Here is a 17,020-nt window from a genome sequence, read left to right as displayed (position 1 = left end):
TGTCGGCCTGGTTTAACAAGATTCAACATCATTCAAATGTTTTACTTCCAAGCTGCAGAAATTGGTAAATTCATTCTCCAATAGCATTTCAATTCAAACTTGCAATTCCTGTAAGAGAAGTTTGTTATTTCAGCTTGTTATCTCCTAATCAAATAACAGTTTAATTTGAGAATAGTGAAAATAAGCAAACAATATTTTGGGCATGTTGGAAGGTGCTCCTGTTTAATCAGACAAAAAATGCAATTTTCATTAAAGGTTTCACGTGGAAATCATGCTCTATTATCACTACTGAAACTATGGGCGAGATTCTCCGACCCCCCCGCCGGGTCGGAGAATCGCCGGGGGCTGTCGTGAATCCCGCCCCCGCCGGTTGCCGAATTCTCCGGCACCAGATATTCGGCGGGGGCGGGAATCGGGCCGCGCCGGTTGGCGGGCCCCCCGCGCGATTCTCCGGCCCGGGTGGGCCAAAATCCCGCTGCTAAAATGCTTGTCCCGCCGGCGTAGATTTAACCACCTACCTTATTGGCGGGACAAGGTGGCGCGGGCGGGCTCCGGGGTCCTGGGGGGGGGCGCGGGGCGATCTGGCCCCGGGGGGTGCCCCCACGGTGGCCTGGCCCGCGATCGGGGCAAAACCGATCCGAGGGCGGGCCTGTGCCGTGGGGGCACTCTTTTCCTTCCGCCTTCGCCACGGTCTCCACCATGGCGGAGGCGGAAGAGACTCCCTCCACTGCGCATGCGCGAGAATGCCGTCAGCGGCCACTAATGCTCCAGCGCATGCGCCGACCGGAGATGTCATTTCCGTGCCAGCTGGCGGGGCACCAAAGGCCTTTACCGCCAGCTGACGGGGCGGAAATCAGTCCGGCGCGGGCCTAGCCCCTTAAGGTTGGGGCTCGGCCCCCCAAGATGCAGAGCATTCCGCACGTTTGGGGCGGCGCGATGCCCGACTGATTTGCGCCGTTTTGGGCGCCAGTCGACGGACATCGCGCCGATACCGGAGAATTTCGCCCTATATTTTTAACTCATTAGAAGTGTATATTTTAAAAGTGAATTTGTTGACCCCACGTTACACAGCAATAATCTTTTCAGTTCTTGCTCTCTTCTATGACTCCAATTAACTACTCGAGAGTTCCAGTTCTTGCCTGTAGGACACATTTTATAGGATATTTTTATTTCATTTCCACATGATTCATTCAGTGTTTTTGAAATTAAGATGAGGTCTAAAAACTCTAATCTAAGGGCATGATTCACCCCCGTGTCCCACCGGAACCGGGACGGATCGCGGCCGGTAGTTTCCCGGCGGTCATTAGGCCGAGATATTGCGAGACGTCACAATCTGGATCCTGCCCACAGGTGAGCTGGATGTTGGCTGACTCCAGGGGGGGCATGGGGGGGGGGGTTGAGAGATGCCCCGATCTCTTCCTGCACTGGCGAGTGGACCCCATCAGTGCAGGAAATGCGACTGTGTGTGGACTTGGCGGGGTGTTCTCCGCTGAGGTCCGAAAAAGAAGCAGAGTGCTGTTGGATGGCGGTGTCATGAAACAACCCCTCTTGTACTGCCAAGAACACTCTTTTTTCCCATTAGATTGTGCACTTGTTTTTTTTCCGTTAGATTGTGCCCTAGGTTAAGCACTGAAAAGAAGCAGCTTGAAATTCGTTCTGTTGATAAATTTAGCGGAAATTATTTCCCAATAGCCCTGACACTTTGGATAAAAATTTCAATGGCAAGGTTTTCACAGGTTATAGCTGGTCAAATTCCAAAGAAAAAGAATAATAATAATCTTTATTAGTGTCACAAACAGGCTTACAATAACACTGCAATGAAGATACTGTGAAAAGTCCCCAGTTGCCACATTCCGCCACCTGTTCGGGTACACTGAAGGAGAATTCAGAATGTCCAATTCACCTAACACACATCTTTTGGGCCTTGTGGGAGGAACCCCGAGCGCCTGGAGGAAACCCACGCGCACAAGGGGAGAACGTGCAGACTCCGCACAGACAGTGACCCAAGCCGGCAACAGTGCTAAACCAGAATGAAACGCTTACAGTTATGATCCCCTTTTGACTTTTTACCCCCTTCTCTCCAATGTGTTTTCCCACAGTGAAGGCTGCTTGCCATCGGTTGGCAGCGCGATTTTCCATTCCTGCCAAAGTCCACACTGTTTTGCATGGCTCGTCCATCCTGCCACCAGGGAACCCGCCCTGGGAAGGTTGCCTCCGACGGGAACAAAATATCCTGCTGGTGGGAAGGGCTGGAAAATCCTGCCTGTACTGTTTCACATGCTCTCAGTACTTACCAAAGTTGTTAAGGCAATGAAGTAATTTTGAAGTGCCTACATGCACTGTTGTACAGTAGGAAATAGGGTCAAGCCCTGTCATTGCTCCAAATGTACATGTCGCTCAGGCACATTTACTGAGCAACTATCCACCAACAAATGTCATAGGTTGAATCTGCAGACGCTTGAACTTCCTGAGCCACTGCATGGAAACTGACGTTCTAATTAATGGATACCGGTAACTTGAGATGCATATTGCAATTGCACATTGTCCAAAGTTTGATGTCAGGTTCTACCACATTCAGCTTTAATTATCTATTCTGCCATCAGGAGTGGAATTTTCCAATTTGGAACTAAGTGCGGTAGCGGGTGGCTCCTGCTGACTGGCGTTGTGGGATCCTGCACCAGATTCAGAGATTGAAACCTCATTAATTATGCACAAGTGTGTTCCTCTCTGAGTCACCTGGCAGGCTGGCAGCTGATTCATCCGCCCGCCCTCAGCTGATGGGTTCAAAGGTCCCGGTGTCATATTTAAATGCCAGTCCAGCACACTCATATCATTCTCTTCCAGATCCCCCCTGGCAGGGCCTCGCCTCTCTGCATAGCCAGCAAACCCTGGACAACCCTCTCCCGTGCTCATGGCAGACAGCCACATGAGTGGTCCAGGCATCTGAATCGCATCTTCAGCTGACCTATGGTCTGCCCTATGACGAATCGTGTGCTGCGACGAGTAGTGTTGTACCTTCCTTCGGCTGAAGTCTGAGGGCGACACACTGAACTCACGAGCCAGTGTTTAAGTTGGTCTACAGCCCTTCCCCCAGCAACCATCCCTGTAGACATTCTGGCCCCATGAAGATCCCAGACACCTGAGAGTGACTGAATATGTCGGAATTATGGCAACCAGGGACCTGTGTATACACATGCCAGATTTGCTCGCAATGATCACAAACTAACTGCACATTGATGGAATGGAAGCCCTTGTGATTGATGAAGATCTAGGGTGCTGCCAGGAAGCCTTCACAGCCACACCAATGCAGTTTGTTGCTCCCTGCGCTCTTAAAAATAGAGATAGCTGAGAGCTTTGTGAACCTTTGAACCTGGTTATCCTCATCTAATTTATGTGATAGGCCCTCCTGTAAAGGCCATTGGTCACCTCCTGAATGCGGCGATTGCCCACTGTGAAATGCCACACAAGTCCCCAGTTGCTCCCTAGAAAGACCCCAAAGTAAAGAAATTGAGTGTTGCTGTCATCTTCAGGGATACTGGTAGGGGATAGCCTCCAAACCCATATGGCATCAGGTCTTCTCAGAGCATGTGGCATATGTAGTGGACCCAGATCTCTGGCCAATTGCAGCTTTACTCTGCAATACCTCTCACTCATGAGTAGAAAGACTCATGGACGATAGATCTTCGGTGTTGCCAGTCCTCTCCGCAAACTGGGTCTTTGCTCCTCAGCCAACTGTTGATGCTCACACTCCCCCTGGCCTTGTCCCCATGTGGTGCCTCCTGCTGGAGCTGCATGCACAAGAGGCCTTTCCATCCTTTGGCTCTTGCCTCGAATGAGGATTCATAGAAAAGTTTCCTGGAGCACTGGATCCATTCTACTTTTGGCTCCTCTCTGAAAAAAAACATTGAAGACCAGAATGCGTAAAGATGCTGAGTACAAAGGTGTGAACAAGAGAGCTATGGGAGAAATTGGGCAACTAAGCTTTGGCACTTTAAATTGCATTGACCCTCATGCTCCCTCGGACTCTAGCTCACACGCGCACACACACACACACACACACACACGTAAACAGAATTCCATTCCACAGCTGTGACATCTGGAGTCCTGTGGCGGGTGAGAATTTATGAACTATAGGATTGAACCACTGTAGCTCTGAACTCCACTCTTTGACTTGGCATAACTATGAATTTTGGTTGCCTTCGGATTTCGGCGGCAGCGGTGCGCAGGGGCCTTCTGGGAGGTGAGTACTTACTTTAAAAAGCCTTACCTTTACAGGAGCAGCCCTTCGGATTTCGGCGGCAGCGGTGCGCAGGGGCCTTCTGGGAGGTGAGTACTTACTTTAAAAAGCCTTACCTTTACAGGAGCAGCCCTTCGGATTTCGGTGGCAGCGGTGCGCAGGGGCCTTCTTGGAGATGAGTAGTGTATTTAAAAGCCTTACCTTTACAGGAGCAGCCCTTTGGATTTCGGCGGCAGCGGTGCGCAGGGGCCTTCTGGGAGGTGAGTACTTACTTTAAAAAGCCTTACCTTTACAGGAGCAGCCCTTCGGATTTCGGCGGCAGCGGTGCGCAGGGGCCTTCTGGGAGGTGAGTACTTACTTTAAAAAGCCTTACCTTTACAGGAGCAGCCCTTCGGATTTCGGCGGCAGCGGTGCGCAGGGGCCTTCTTGGAGGTGAGTAGTGTATTTAAAAGCCTTGCCTGGTCCCGTGTCTGTTCTTCTTTTCTGTTTTATTTGTTTTTATATAAGGCAGAACCGGAAGTTCGACCCGCGGACCTCCTGGGAAGTCCCCCCCCCCCAACTAATAAATTCTGGTGGAGAGGAAACCCGAGACACTACACGTGTAGTGTCTCCCACCCGCCCTCCTCCTCTAACCTAATAATAAGACCCATTGGTGTAAGGTAAGTGCCATATTATATTATTATATTATTAGCATTGTGCAGGTCAAGGATCGGAGGTGGAGGAGCAGTCTCTGTCAGCGAGAGAACCTGGGAACATCTCAGACACTAAGAAGGTAAGTAAGTGATTTTTACTTTTATACCTTTTTTCAAATTGTGTGTGTCGGGGGGAAACTAAAGTGACATCACAGAAAAGCTGTGGCCAGAGTGGCTGGTTGGGATTCTAACCTAAATTTAAAAAAAATTTGAGTATTTGGGAACTAATTAAACATAATAACTTAATTAGAATTTAGAGGATATCTAAGCCAGAGATCGGAGAGTATTATAGTTAGCTATCGCATTTCTATTAGAAATCTAGTGCTAGGAAACAGATAGTTGACAGTAACTTTGAAATTTAAAAAAAAAAGTATTTAAAAAAAAAAGACAAATTTTAATTAATTGACGCAATGTCAGTTAGAGGGGTGCTGTGCTCTGACTGTGAGATGTGGCAGGTCCGGGAGGCTTCCAGCGTCCCGGATGGCTTCATCTGCAGAAAGTGCACCCAACTGGAGCTCCTCACAGACCGCATCGTTCGGTTGGAGCAGCAATTGGATGCACTTAGGAGCATGCAGGTGGCGGAAAGCGTCATAGATCGCAGTTATGTAAATGTGGTCACACCCAAGGTGCAGGCAGAGAAATGGGTGACCACCAGAAAGGGCAGGCAGTCAGTGCAGGAATCCCCTGTGGTTGTCCCCCTCTTGAACAGATATACCCCTTTGGATACTGTCGGGGAGGATAGCCTATCAGGGGAAAACAGCAGCAGCCAGAGCAGTGGCACCACGGCTGACTCTGATGTTCAGAAGGGAGGGTCAAAGCGCAGAAGAGTAATAGTAATAGGGGACTCTATAGTCAGGGGCACAGATAGGCGCTTCTGTGGACGTGAAAGAGACTCCAGGATGGTATGTTGCCTCCCTGGTGCCAGGGTCCAGGATGTCTCCGAACGGGTAGAGGGAATCCTCAAGGGGGAGGGCAAACAGGCAGAGGTCGTTGTACATATTGGTACTAACGACATAGGCAGGAAGGGGCATGAGGTCCTGCAGCAGGAGTTCAGGGAGCTAGGCAGAAAGTTAAAAGACAGGACCTCGAGGGTTGTAATCTCGGGATTACTCCCTGTGCCACGTGCCAGTGAGGCTAGAAATAGGAAGTTAGAGCAGATAAACACGTGGCTAAACAGCTGGTGTAGGAGGGAGGGTTTCCATTATCTGGACCACTGGGAGCTCTTCCGGGGCAGGTGTGACCTGTATAAGAAGGACGGGTTGCATCTAAACCGGAGAGGCATAAATATCCTGGCCGCGAGGTTTGCTAGTGTCACACGGGAGGGTTTAAACTAGTATGGCAGGGGGGTGGGCACGGGAGCAATAGGTCAGAAGGTGAGAGCATTGAGGGAGAACTAGGGAATAGGGACAGTGTGGCTCTGAGGCAGAGCAGACGGGGAGAAGTTGCTGAACACAGCGGGTCTGGTGGCCTGAAGTGCATATGTTTTAATGCAAGGAGCATTACGGGTAAGGCAGATGAACTTAGAGCTTGGATTAATACTTGGAACTATGATGTTGTTGCCATTACAGAGACCTGGTTGAGGGAAGGGCAGGATTGGCAGCTAAACGTTCCAGGATTTAGATGTTTCAGGCGGGATAGAGGGGGATGTAAAAGGGGAGGTGGAGTTGCGCTACTTGTTCGGGAGAATATCACAGCTATACTGCGAGAGGACACCTCAGAGGGCAGTGAGGCTGTATGGGTAGAGATCAGGAATAAGAAGGGTGCAGTCACAATGTTGGGGGTATACTACAGGCCTCCCAACAGCCAGCAGGAGATAGAGGAGCAGATAGGTAGACAGATTTTGGAAAAGAGTAAAAACAACAGGGTTGTGGTGATGGGAGACTTCAACTTCCCCAATATTGACTGGGACTCACTTAGTGCCAGGGGCTTAGACGGGGCGGAGTTTGTAAGGAGCATCCAGGAGGGCTTCTTAAAACAATATGTAAACAGTCCAACTAGGGAAGGGGCGGTACTGGACCTGGTATTGGGGAATGAGCCCGGCCAGGTGGTAGATGTTTCAGTAGGGGAGCATTTCGGTAACAGTGACCACAATTCAGTAAGTTTTAAAGTATTGGTGGACAAGGATAAGAGTGGTCCGAGGATGAATGTGCTAAATTGGGGGAAGGCTAATTATAACAATATTAGGCGGGAACTGAAGAACATAGATTGGGGGCGGATGTTTGAGGGCAAATCAACATCTGACATGTGGGAGGCTTTCAAGTGTCAGTTGAAAGGAATACAGGACCGGCATGTTCCTGTGAGGAAGAAAGATAAATACAGCAATTTTCGGGAACCTTGGATGACGAGTGATATTGTAGGCCTCGTCAAAAAGAAAAAGGAGGCATTTGTCAGGGCTAAAAGGCTGGGAACAGACGAAGCCTGTGTGGCATATAAGGAAAGTAGGAAGGAACTTAAGCAAGGAGTCAGGAGGGCTAGAAGGGGTCACGAAAAGTCATTAGCAAATAGGGTTAAGGATAATCCCAAGGCTTTTTACACGTACATAAAAAGTAAGAGGGTAGCCAGGGAAAGGGTTGGCCCACTGAAGGATAGGCAAGGGAATCTATGTGTGGAGCCAGAGGAAATGGGCGAGGTACTAAATGAATACTTTGCATCAGTATTCACCAAAGAGAAGGAATTGGTAGATGTTGAGTCTGGAGAAGGGGGTGTAGATAGCCTGGGTCACATTGTGATCCAAAAAGACGAGGTGTTGGGTGTCTTAAAAAATATTAAGGTAGATAAGTCCCCAGGGCCTGATGGGATCTACCCCAGAATACTGAAGGAGGCTGGAGAGGAAATTGCTGAGGCCTTGACAGAAATCTTTGGATCCTCGCTGTCTTCAGGGGATGTCCCGGAGGACTGGAGAATAGCCAATGTTGTTCCTCTGTTTAAGAAGGGTAGCAAGGATAATCCCGGGAACTACAGGCCGGTGAGCCTTACGTCAGTGGTAGGGAAATTACTGGAGAGAATTCTTAGAGACAGGATCTACTCCCATTTGGAAGCAAATGGACGTATTAGTGAGAGGCAGCACGGTTTTGTGAAGGGGAGGTCGTGTCTCACTAACTTGATAGAGTTTTTCGAGGAGGTCACTAAGATGATTGATGCAGGTAGGGCAGTAGATGTTGTCTATATGGACTTCAGTAAGGCCTTTGACAAGGTCCCTCATGGTAGACTAGTACAAAAGGTGAAGTCACACGGGATCAGGGGTGAACTGGCAAGGTGGATACAGAACTGGCTAGGCCATAGAAGGCAGAGGGTAGCAATGGAGGGATGCTTTTCTAATTGGAGGGCTGTGACCAGTGGTGTTCCACAGGGATCAGTGCTGGGACCTTTGCTCTTTGTAGTATATATAAATGATTTGGAGGAAAATGTAACTGGTCTGATTAGTAAGTTTGCAGACGACACAAAGGTTGGTGGAATTGCGGATAGCGATGAGGACTGTCGGAGGATACAGCAGGATTTAGATTGTCTGGAGACTTGGGCGGAGAGATGGCAGATGGAGTTTAATCCGGACAAATGTGAGGTAATGCATTTTGGAAGGTCTAATGCAGGTAGGGAATATACAGTGAATGGTAGAACCCTCAAGAGTATTGAAAGTCAAAGAGATCTAGGAGTACAGGTCCACAGGTCATTGAAAGGGGCAACACAGGTGGAGAAGGTAGTCAAGAAGGCATACGGCATGCTGGCCTTCATTGGCCGGGGCATTGAGTATAAGAATTGGCAAGTCATGTTGCAGCTGTCTCGAACCTTAGTTAGGCCACACTTGGAGTATAGTGTTCAATTCTGGTCGCCACACTACCAGAAGGATGTGGAGGCTTTAGAGAGGGTGCAGAAGAGATTTACCAGAATGTTGCCTGGTATGGAGGGCATAAGCTATGAGGAGCGGTTGAATAAACTCGGTTTGTTCTCACTGGAACGAAGGAGGTTGAGGGGCGACCTGATAGAGGTATACAAAATTATGAGGGGCATAGACAGAGTGGATAGTCAGAGGCTTTTCCCCAGGGTAGAGGGGTCAATTACTAGGGGGCATAGGTTTAAGGTGAGAGGGGCAAGGTTTAGAGTAGATGTACGAGGCAAGTATTTTACGCAGAGGGTAGTGGGTACCTGGAACTCGCTACCGGAGGAGGTAGTGGAAGCAGGGGCGATAGGGACATTTAAGGGGCATCTTGACAAATATATGAATAGGATGGGAATAGAAGGATACGGACCCAGGAAGGGTAGAAGATTGTAGTTTAGTCGGGCAGTGTGGTCGGCACGGGCTTGGAGGGCCGAAGGGCCTGTTCCTGTGCTGTACATTTCTTTGTTCTTTGTTTGTTCTTTGAAGGGTAAACGGGACCTCCTCTTGTGCAAGGAAGGGCCTGATACAGTTTAAGGTGGTGCACAAGGTGCATATGACTGGGGCGAGAGTGATTGGGCTCTTTCAGGGGGTAGCAGATGAGTGTGAGAGGTGTGGGCGGGGGCCAGCGAATCACGCGCACATGTTTTGGGGTTGTGAAAAATTGGGAAGATTCTGGGCGGGAGTGTTCGCGGTCTTAGCCAGGATAGTGGAGGAGGGAGTGGACCCAGACCCTTTGGTGGCGATATTTGGGATTTCAGAGAAGCCGGAGCTCATGGAGAGGAGGAAGGCCGATGTAATTGCCTTCGCCTCTCTGATTGCACAGCGACAGATCTTGTTGGAGATGCGGTCGGCATCGCCACTGGGGGTAGCAGCATGGTTGGGTGATCTGTACAACTTCCTGCGGTTGGAGAAGATAAAGTATGACTGAAGGGGCTCAGCAGGGGAGTTCGAGAAAAGGTGGGGGATGTTTGTGACCATGTTTGACTAGCTGTTCGTTGTGGGCGGCGGGGGGGGGGGGGACTGAAAAAGGAGGAAAATCTGTACAATTTGTATAGTTGATTATTGGGAAGAATGTTTCCGGGGTGTTTATTATTCTCCAGACTCCCCTGGTAATACTGGATCCTGCCATTGTGGTGGTGGACCAACATCCCCGCTCCCCTCCTCCCCCCGCCACTCCCGAGCCCATAGAACCTGCACCCACCCTATTTGGAGTTATTTTCACTGTGTCTTAAAGGGGTCATGTCCCCCCCCCCCCCCCCCCCCCCCCCCCCCCACCCGCTACCTGTGAAAGTTTCATGTATCTACCCTTTATTATATGTTTGCCCTATGCTCCCTTGACCATCACAGTACACTCTGCAGCACTGTACAGAGCCCCCATGCTCAGGGACATCGACTGTAGGACAACCTGCACATCAAGCTGTGTAATTTTCCTGTGAAGCACACAGCTATTACCCCTTTTTGCAGGTGGCATACACCTTGCTTCCAATGATTGCTCCTGGTGCATGCCTGCTGCTCTTCCGCAATGTCTCCTATTTTTGACGTTAGACTGTGAGGTCCACCAATATCCTGGTCTGCCTATCATCTGTGACTCCTTTCCATTTTGCTGCACTCTCTGACTCCTGTCTGCCAGTACCAGAATTGAAATGACAATCTTAACATAGTTTCCATTTCCAAAGAGGACTATGGACAAATGACCTTCACGAGTATGCAGCCCTGACCTGTTTAGTTTTCATGCAAACCCATTCCTAATGTGCCATAGTATTAAGCATCTACCCCATAATCTGCAGTTTGTATGCATCCCTTTCCAGTAATCCATGTTTGTGTCCCTTAGATACCCTTGTATGCCAGTGTATCAAGCAACCTTGTCAGGGTCCAGATTCCCTCCACTCTGCCTCTCTGCCTTCCATTTATCGTCTTCTTCGTCCACTTCCTCTCCTCTCTGCTTACCATCATGACTCCTTGCCCTTAACCCACTCCCCTCCTTGCACAACCCTCCTTCCACTTTGCACCCAGTGTTTGCTCATCCCCCACCCCCCTCCTTGCACAGCCCTCCCTTCCATACTTCATCCCAGTGTTTGCCCTTTCTCCACGTCACCCCTTCCACAGAACCTCCTTCCATAATGCCCCCTTGCCTTCATCTGCCCACCCCACCTCCTGTCCTCACCTCACAATACAGCCCTAGTCGAACTTCAGGGGTGGGATTCTCCGAGCCTCCGCGCCAAAATCGGGACCGGTGCGGGGGTGGAGAATGGACGACACACCTGAGATCGGGTCCGACGGCACTCCCGCGATTCTCCAGTCCCCGGAGAATCGGCGCCAATCGCGCACATGCGCACGATCGACGTGGCATCCGTTGGGGGCCATTGAAAGAGGCCCCCGCGGCGATTCACCGAGTGCAGCTGGCCGAGTTCCTGACGGGGTGGTTCTCTCATGATTCCACCTGTCGCGAACTCGGCGTGGCGGCTGTGGACTCTGTCCGCGGCCGCCCTGGTGGGGGACGGGGGATCATTCACAGGGGGGCCTCCTCGATGGCCAGGCCAACGATTGGGGGCCACTGATCCACGGGCGCGCGCGACCTGGGGGGGACCTATCTTTGCGGTGCCGGTCAAGCGGTGTGGGCCGACCATGTTGCACGGGGCGTCCGTCTAAAGCCACCGCTGTGCGCATGCGCAGACCACCGACCGGAAGTGCAGGGCCCTGTATTGGCAGCCGCAGCTGCGAGGAGCACTCCGGGGCCCTGCTAGCCCCTGCAAATCGGAGAATCACCCTGGGCTTTCTCCTAGTAAGCCCAGAGTGATGTGCGCTCGTTTTTCCACGGGCGTGGGACACAGCCCCATTATTGGAGAATCCCGCTCCAGATCTTTGCTGCAGTGACTGCATTATTCCTGCAGCACAGTGTTGTCCAGGTAAACGTTGGTGTGTGGCACCAGGGGAAAATTGCAGGTGCAGTATTGATTCAACTTGGTGACACAGGAGGGTCCATGGGTCCAGCAGCATAGTGCTGTCCAAAAAGATCAGCTCGGCGAGGGAATTGAGAGCAGGAAGTGGTCTGACCTGGCAGGCTGGTGTACAGCGCATCAGGAGCCATACAGCACCATTGCAGGTGGGTTTTGCAAGTTGCATTCACTTTGAAGTCTCTGGCAAAATGAGGACTGCCTTGTACATGCCACTCTTTATCATTCGGGTTTGACGTTGACATAATTTTCCGCTGGCAGGATTGGAAGGCCTGATGGGACACCTGTGGCAGCTGTTTTAATGAACATTCATGAGATGCAAATGGAATTCCCGTCACCTGCCTGTGGGGAGACCGACCCACCATTGGAAGAATTGCAATGTGATTTCCAGCAGGTTTCCAACTTTTTGGCTCTCACCAGATTTTCTGCACATTCCCGCTCCCGGTGTTGAGATGTTGCTGCTGTACAAGGAGTCTCTGCTTTGGTGAAATGGCAAAGGAGATGCAGAGCTATTTTGAAGGAGGATTTTCAAGCCATATGTGCTGTACTATTACAATAGATGTCTGATTCCCAAAGCCAACATTGTTTTATTTACATGCACTAATTTTAATGTAAAACATTTAACACAGTACAGATAAATGTATTTAAGAAGTATAGTTCTTTGGCGATCACTGGCTAATGAGTCCGATTGTTCACTTAAGAAATTCCAGATTACTGGTCATGGGTTCTGTGGGTTCTTGCATGGCTGATGAGCCCGATCCTAGCGCTGCATCTTCGACCGCACACTTGGCAGGTGTTTACAGGAGGTGAGATCAATCCTTAGACTCTATATCACTGTTATTCCTTTCTCAGGCTCCTTTTCTGGGCCTCCTCTTGCCATCGAGTATCCTAGAAGAATTGTGTCCCTTCAGTCAAAAGGTTCCTCCAAATAGGCCTTCTCTGAGCAAAGGTATCCCAGGTGTTGCATTTCTTGATGTATACCTTCATGATGTTTTTGAAGTGCTTCTTTGTCCTCCTCTTGTCCAGGAGCCTTTCTTGAGCTGGGGGAAGATGATTTGCTTTGGCAGTCAGAACTCTGACATCCTAAGCACACAGTCTGCTCTAGAAGTTAATTTCGGATGATCATGGCCTTGATGCTGGTATTCCTGGTTCCTTCAAGGATGCTGGTGTTTGTGCAGCTGTCCTCCCAGCTGATGCAGAGAATCCATCTCAGGCAGCTTTCATGGTACCTTTCCAGGACCTTGAGGTGGGGTCTGTACATAGTCCAAGGTTTTAAGCAATACAGAAAAGTTGGGAGGATAACCGCCTTGTACATGAGTACCTTCGTGATAAAACGGATGTCAGGATCAACAAAGACTCTCGTCCTTGGGCGTCGGAAGGAAGCGCCTGTGGATCGGATACAATGTTGAATCTCCGCATCGATGTCAGCCTTAGATGAGAGGTGGATCGCCAGGTATGGGAAATGTTTCACGTTTGGTAGGGTTTCCACATTGATCTTGATGGAGGGAGATACCGGATCTTGCCCTGGGGCGACGGGTTGGTAAAGGGCTTGAGTCTTCTTGAGGTTGAGGCTGGGACCAATTCATTGGTATGTTTTCACGAAGGTGTCAAGCATGGCTTGGAGATTCTCTTCTGAGAGAATGGAGATGACGATGTTATCAGCATACTGAAGTTCCACAAGTGATGTCAGTGTCGTTTTCTTCTTGCTTTCAACTGGTTGAGGTTGAATCGTTTTCCATCCAAACTGTAGACGATATCCACTTCACTGGGAAGCTTGCTCTTGACAAGGTGAATGATGGTGATGATGAAGGTGACAGAAAGGATGGGGGCAAAGACACATCCCTGTTTAACTCCAGTCTTGATCTCAAATGTTTCTGTCTGATTTCTGTTGGTGAGGACTGTCACCGACATCTGGGCATGGAGGAGTTGGACGATATTGATTTTTCTGGTCAGTTGGCTTTTGACAGGGTTTTCCATAGCACTTCCCGATTGACAGAGAAAAAGCTTTGGTCAGACCAATGAAGGCCATGTAGAATGGTTGATGTTTCTCCTGGCATTTCACTTGAAGTTGCTGAGCAGTGAAAGCCTTGTCCGCTGTTCCACGGTTTTGCTGGAAGCCATACAGGCTTTGGGGACGGATTTCCTCAGAGCTTGGGAGAAGGCAGCTAACGAGGATATGGGCGCTGATCTTCCCGGCAATGGAGAGTAGGGAGATTCCTTGGTAGTTCCATAGTCTACTTCATCTCCTTTCTTGTGGTAGCGATGAGGTCAGCAGGAATTTCTTTTCTGTCCCAGATTTTCAGGAGCAGCTGCCAGGTTGAAAATTTCCGCTGGTATCACATCCATTCCTGCTGCCTTCCTTTCCTTGGATTGCCACCTTTCCGTGGTGGAGAAGCTTGATCCAGAGAGCAAAGCCTTCAGGAGTTTTAGCTCCTGGCATATGGTACAGATGGCTGCGATGGCAGATGATGGCTGCAGTAGAAGGGCGATCCACAGTCGTTCGAGGTTCCCTTGTCACCGGCATTTATCGATTTATCTGTTTATCAATGGGAGCTTTCCTTGATTGGAGGATTTGGAGGAGGAGTTTGAATTGCCGGGTGGAATGGGTTTCATTATCTGCAGGTGAGGGACTTTGTGCAAAGGCAGGTTTCGACCTTTCCGCTCTTACCCCCCCAGGGGACACAGGATAGGGTGATTTCAAAAACGGGAGTGGGAGAGGGGAAGGTCTCGGAAATTTATAAAGAGCTTCTGGAGTGGGAGGGAACCCAGTTATGGGAGGTGAAACGCATGTGGGAAGATGAGCTGGGCAAGGAGCTAGAGGCAGGTCTGTGGGAGGATGCTCTGAGCAAAGTCAACACGTCCTCATCAACCTGATACAATTCATGGTGGTTCACTGGGCACATGTGACGGTGGCCCAGATGAGCAGGTTTTTAGGGTAGAGGACAGGTGTGTGAGGTGTTCAGGAGGTCAAGCAAATCATGCCCACATGTTTTGAGCATGTCCTAAGCTTAGGGGATTTTGGCAAGGATTTGCCGATGTCATGTCCACGTTGCTAAAAACGAGGGTGGTGCCGAGTCCAGAGGTGGCGATCTTTGGAGTGCCGGATGACTCGGGGGTCCAGGGGGCGAGAAAGGCTGCCGTTTTGGCCTTTGCCTCCTTGGTAGCCCGGAGACGAATCTTATTTGCGTGGAGGGACTCGGAGCCCCCGAAATTGGGGGTATGGGTTAGCGACATGGCCGGATTTCTCAGGCTTGAGAAAATTAAGTTGTCCCTGAGAGAATCAATGTTAGGGTTTGTCCAAAGGTAGCAGCTGTTTATCGACTTCTTCGGGGAAAACTGAACTGCTAGTGGATACAATAAGGGGGGGGGGTGGGGTTAGGGAATGAGGAAGGTAGGGGGAGTTAGTTTAGTTCAGGTTAGGCAGGATCAGCGGGAGGAGATGGAGGGACTTAGGAATTGTGTGTATCAGCTATATTGGCGGGGTATGGTTGTTGGTTGGGGGGGGTGTTACGTACTGAATTATGTTTACATTTGTATTTGTATCTTTTGTTATACAACAATAACTGCCTTAATAAAATGTTAGTTAAAAAAAAACTTTCATCGTACAGAAGAAAACCGCCTCTGGTAACACTTGTCCTCATATTCCACCTCAGCGAACAGAAAGCAAGGCATGTTTAGCCCCTCGGGAAAGCACAGTGTCAGCAAAGTGTAGGCTGTCTTCTGTTTACGTGTCATTTTGTGGTTTTAAAATAGAATCTGCCCTCATGTTAAGCCTTCAAGATGATTGGTATCATATAGGAAAAAATGCCCTTGTTGATTTTTCAGTCAGGTGATTATTGCTAACATTGAGACCTGATGTAATATCAGATTCTAGGTTGGATACTGGAGTGAAGGATTAGGTTTATTTTCAGGTGGTTTAGAAGGCTGCCATAACAAAGGTGGAAGGTGCTAAACAAAAGCGAAGACTTCAGTGATAAGTTACAGGCTCATGCCCGATGTTTGAGTCCTTTGAGTGGCAACTGACCATGCTGATACTCTCCAGAGCAGATGGGGGCATCTCTAAAACAAAATCTTTGCGGATGGTGATGCAAGGCAAATCACATTTGCCAGAGCACACAGTAGAGACACTCCAGACATATCAAAGCAGTGAAAGCACCTCTTTTAGATTGCAGTGATCCTCTTGATAGCTCTCGTAGAAGCAATGTAGAGTGGCTTGCTGCTCTTTGCACAGCTGGAGTTGGACTTTCTCCTTTGATGAGTTTTGAGAAGGTAGAATTCAGAAGAGTGAATACCTTGTGAGCAATTGCACCAAATCACATTGACACGCAGGACTATTTGCATGTTGTCACACACAATCTGCACATTCAGAGAGGGGAAGCATTTTTATTGACAGAATTGAGGGAGTTCACTCAGAGTTTGCAAAGTCATTTATTGGATCCTGAACCCCAGGAAAACCAGCAGCTCCATGAAATTTGGAAAACCCTATCTCAGTGCTGCCTTGCTGTGTGGCCAAAGAGAATAAATATCCTAACTCTCCTGAAAAGTGTATTCATCCCCTTGTAAAACAAATGGTTTGGATAAGGATGATTGTCACTAAGAAAGTAGAAGACAAATGGCACATTTTTTTTTTAAATGTTCAACATGCAACAGAAGTACATACCTAAGATCAGCAAGACCAGCCTTAAAATTTGGTACTAAATGGTTTAAGAAGCAAATTAAAAAGTGGTGTGAAGATGAGAAACATGATCCACAAATCATACTGGGAGAAATGCTTGAATATTCATTAGATGAATATAGGAAAATACGATGCAAACTGGAGGGTGACCAGAGGAAATTGTGAGAGATCAAGAAAACAAACGTGGCTGCAGAGGTAAACTGTAACAATAAAAAATTCTCTCAGCAGTACAATAGCAAAGGGAGGAGTGGAAGAACATTAAAATATACAAATGGTTTGAAACAGAATATAAGCACAAAAGATTAAACATTCTGAATGACTACTTCAAATTAATCATGAGGGATGAAAATGCGCTCCCCATAAAACAGAACCAAGGAAAAATTCAGAAATTCGATATAAATTTGTCAGAACTTAAAGACGCATGTATAGAATCAAATAGAAGGAGGCCATTCTGCCCATTATGCCTGTGCTGGCTTTTTGAAAGGACTATCGAATTAGTCCCAGTCCCCTGCTCTTTCTCCATTGCTTGCAATTTTCTCTTTTCTGGCATATGTATTAGAAGCCAGTGACAAAACAAACAGGGGCATG

At 48.9% G+C, this 17,020-nt stretch overlaps 1 protein-coding gene across 1 annotated transcript in view; it reads left to right on the top strand.

Annotated features, from left to right (window-relative positions):
- The window catches only part of LOC140428025 (cilia- and flagella-associated protein 47-like), a 1,060,448-nt gene that overhangs the window by 629,235 nt on the left and 414,193 nt on the right, over positions 1–17,020 (top strand). The window lies entirely within an intron of this gene.

Source organism: Scyliorhinus torazame, chromosome 8 (genome assembly GCF_047496885.1).
Source record: "Scyliorhinus torazame isolate Kashiwa2021f chromosome 8, sScyTor2.1, whole genome shotgun sequence".
In the NCBI taxonomy this organism is placed as follows: Eukaryota; Metazoa; Chordata; class Chondrichthyes; order Carcharhiniformes; family Scyliorhinidae; genus Scyliorhinus; species Scyliorhinus torazame.
The sequence above is the reverse complement of the archived record's forward strand: the minus strand, read 5'-3'. Positions and strand labels throughout refer to the sequence as shown.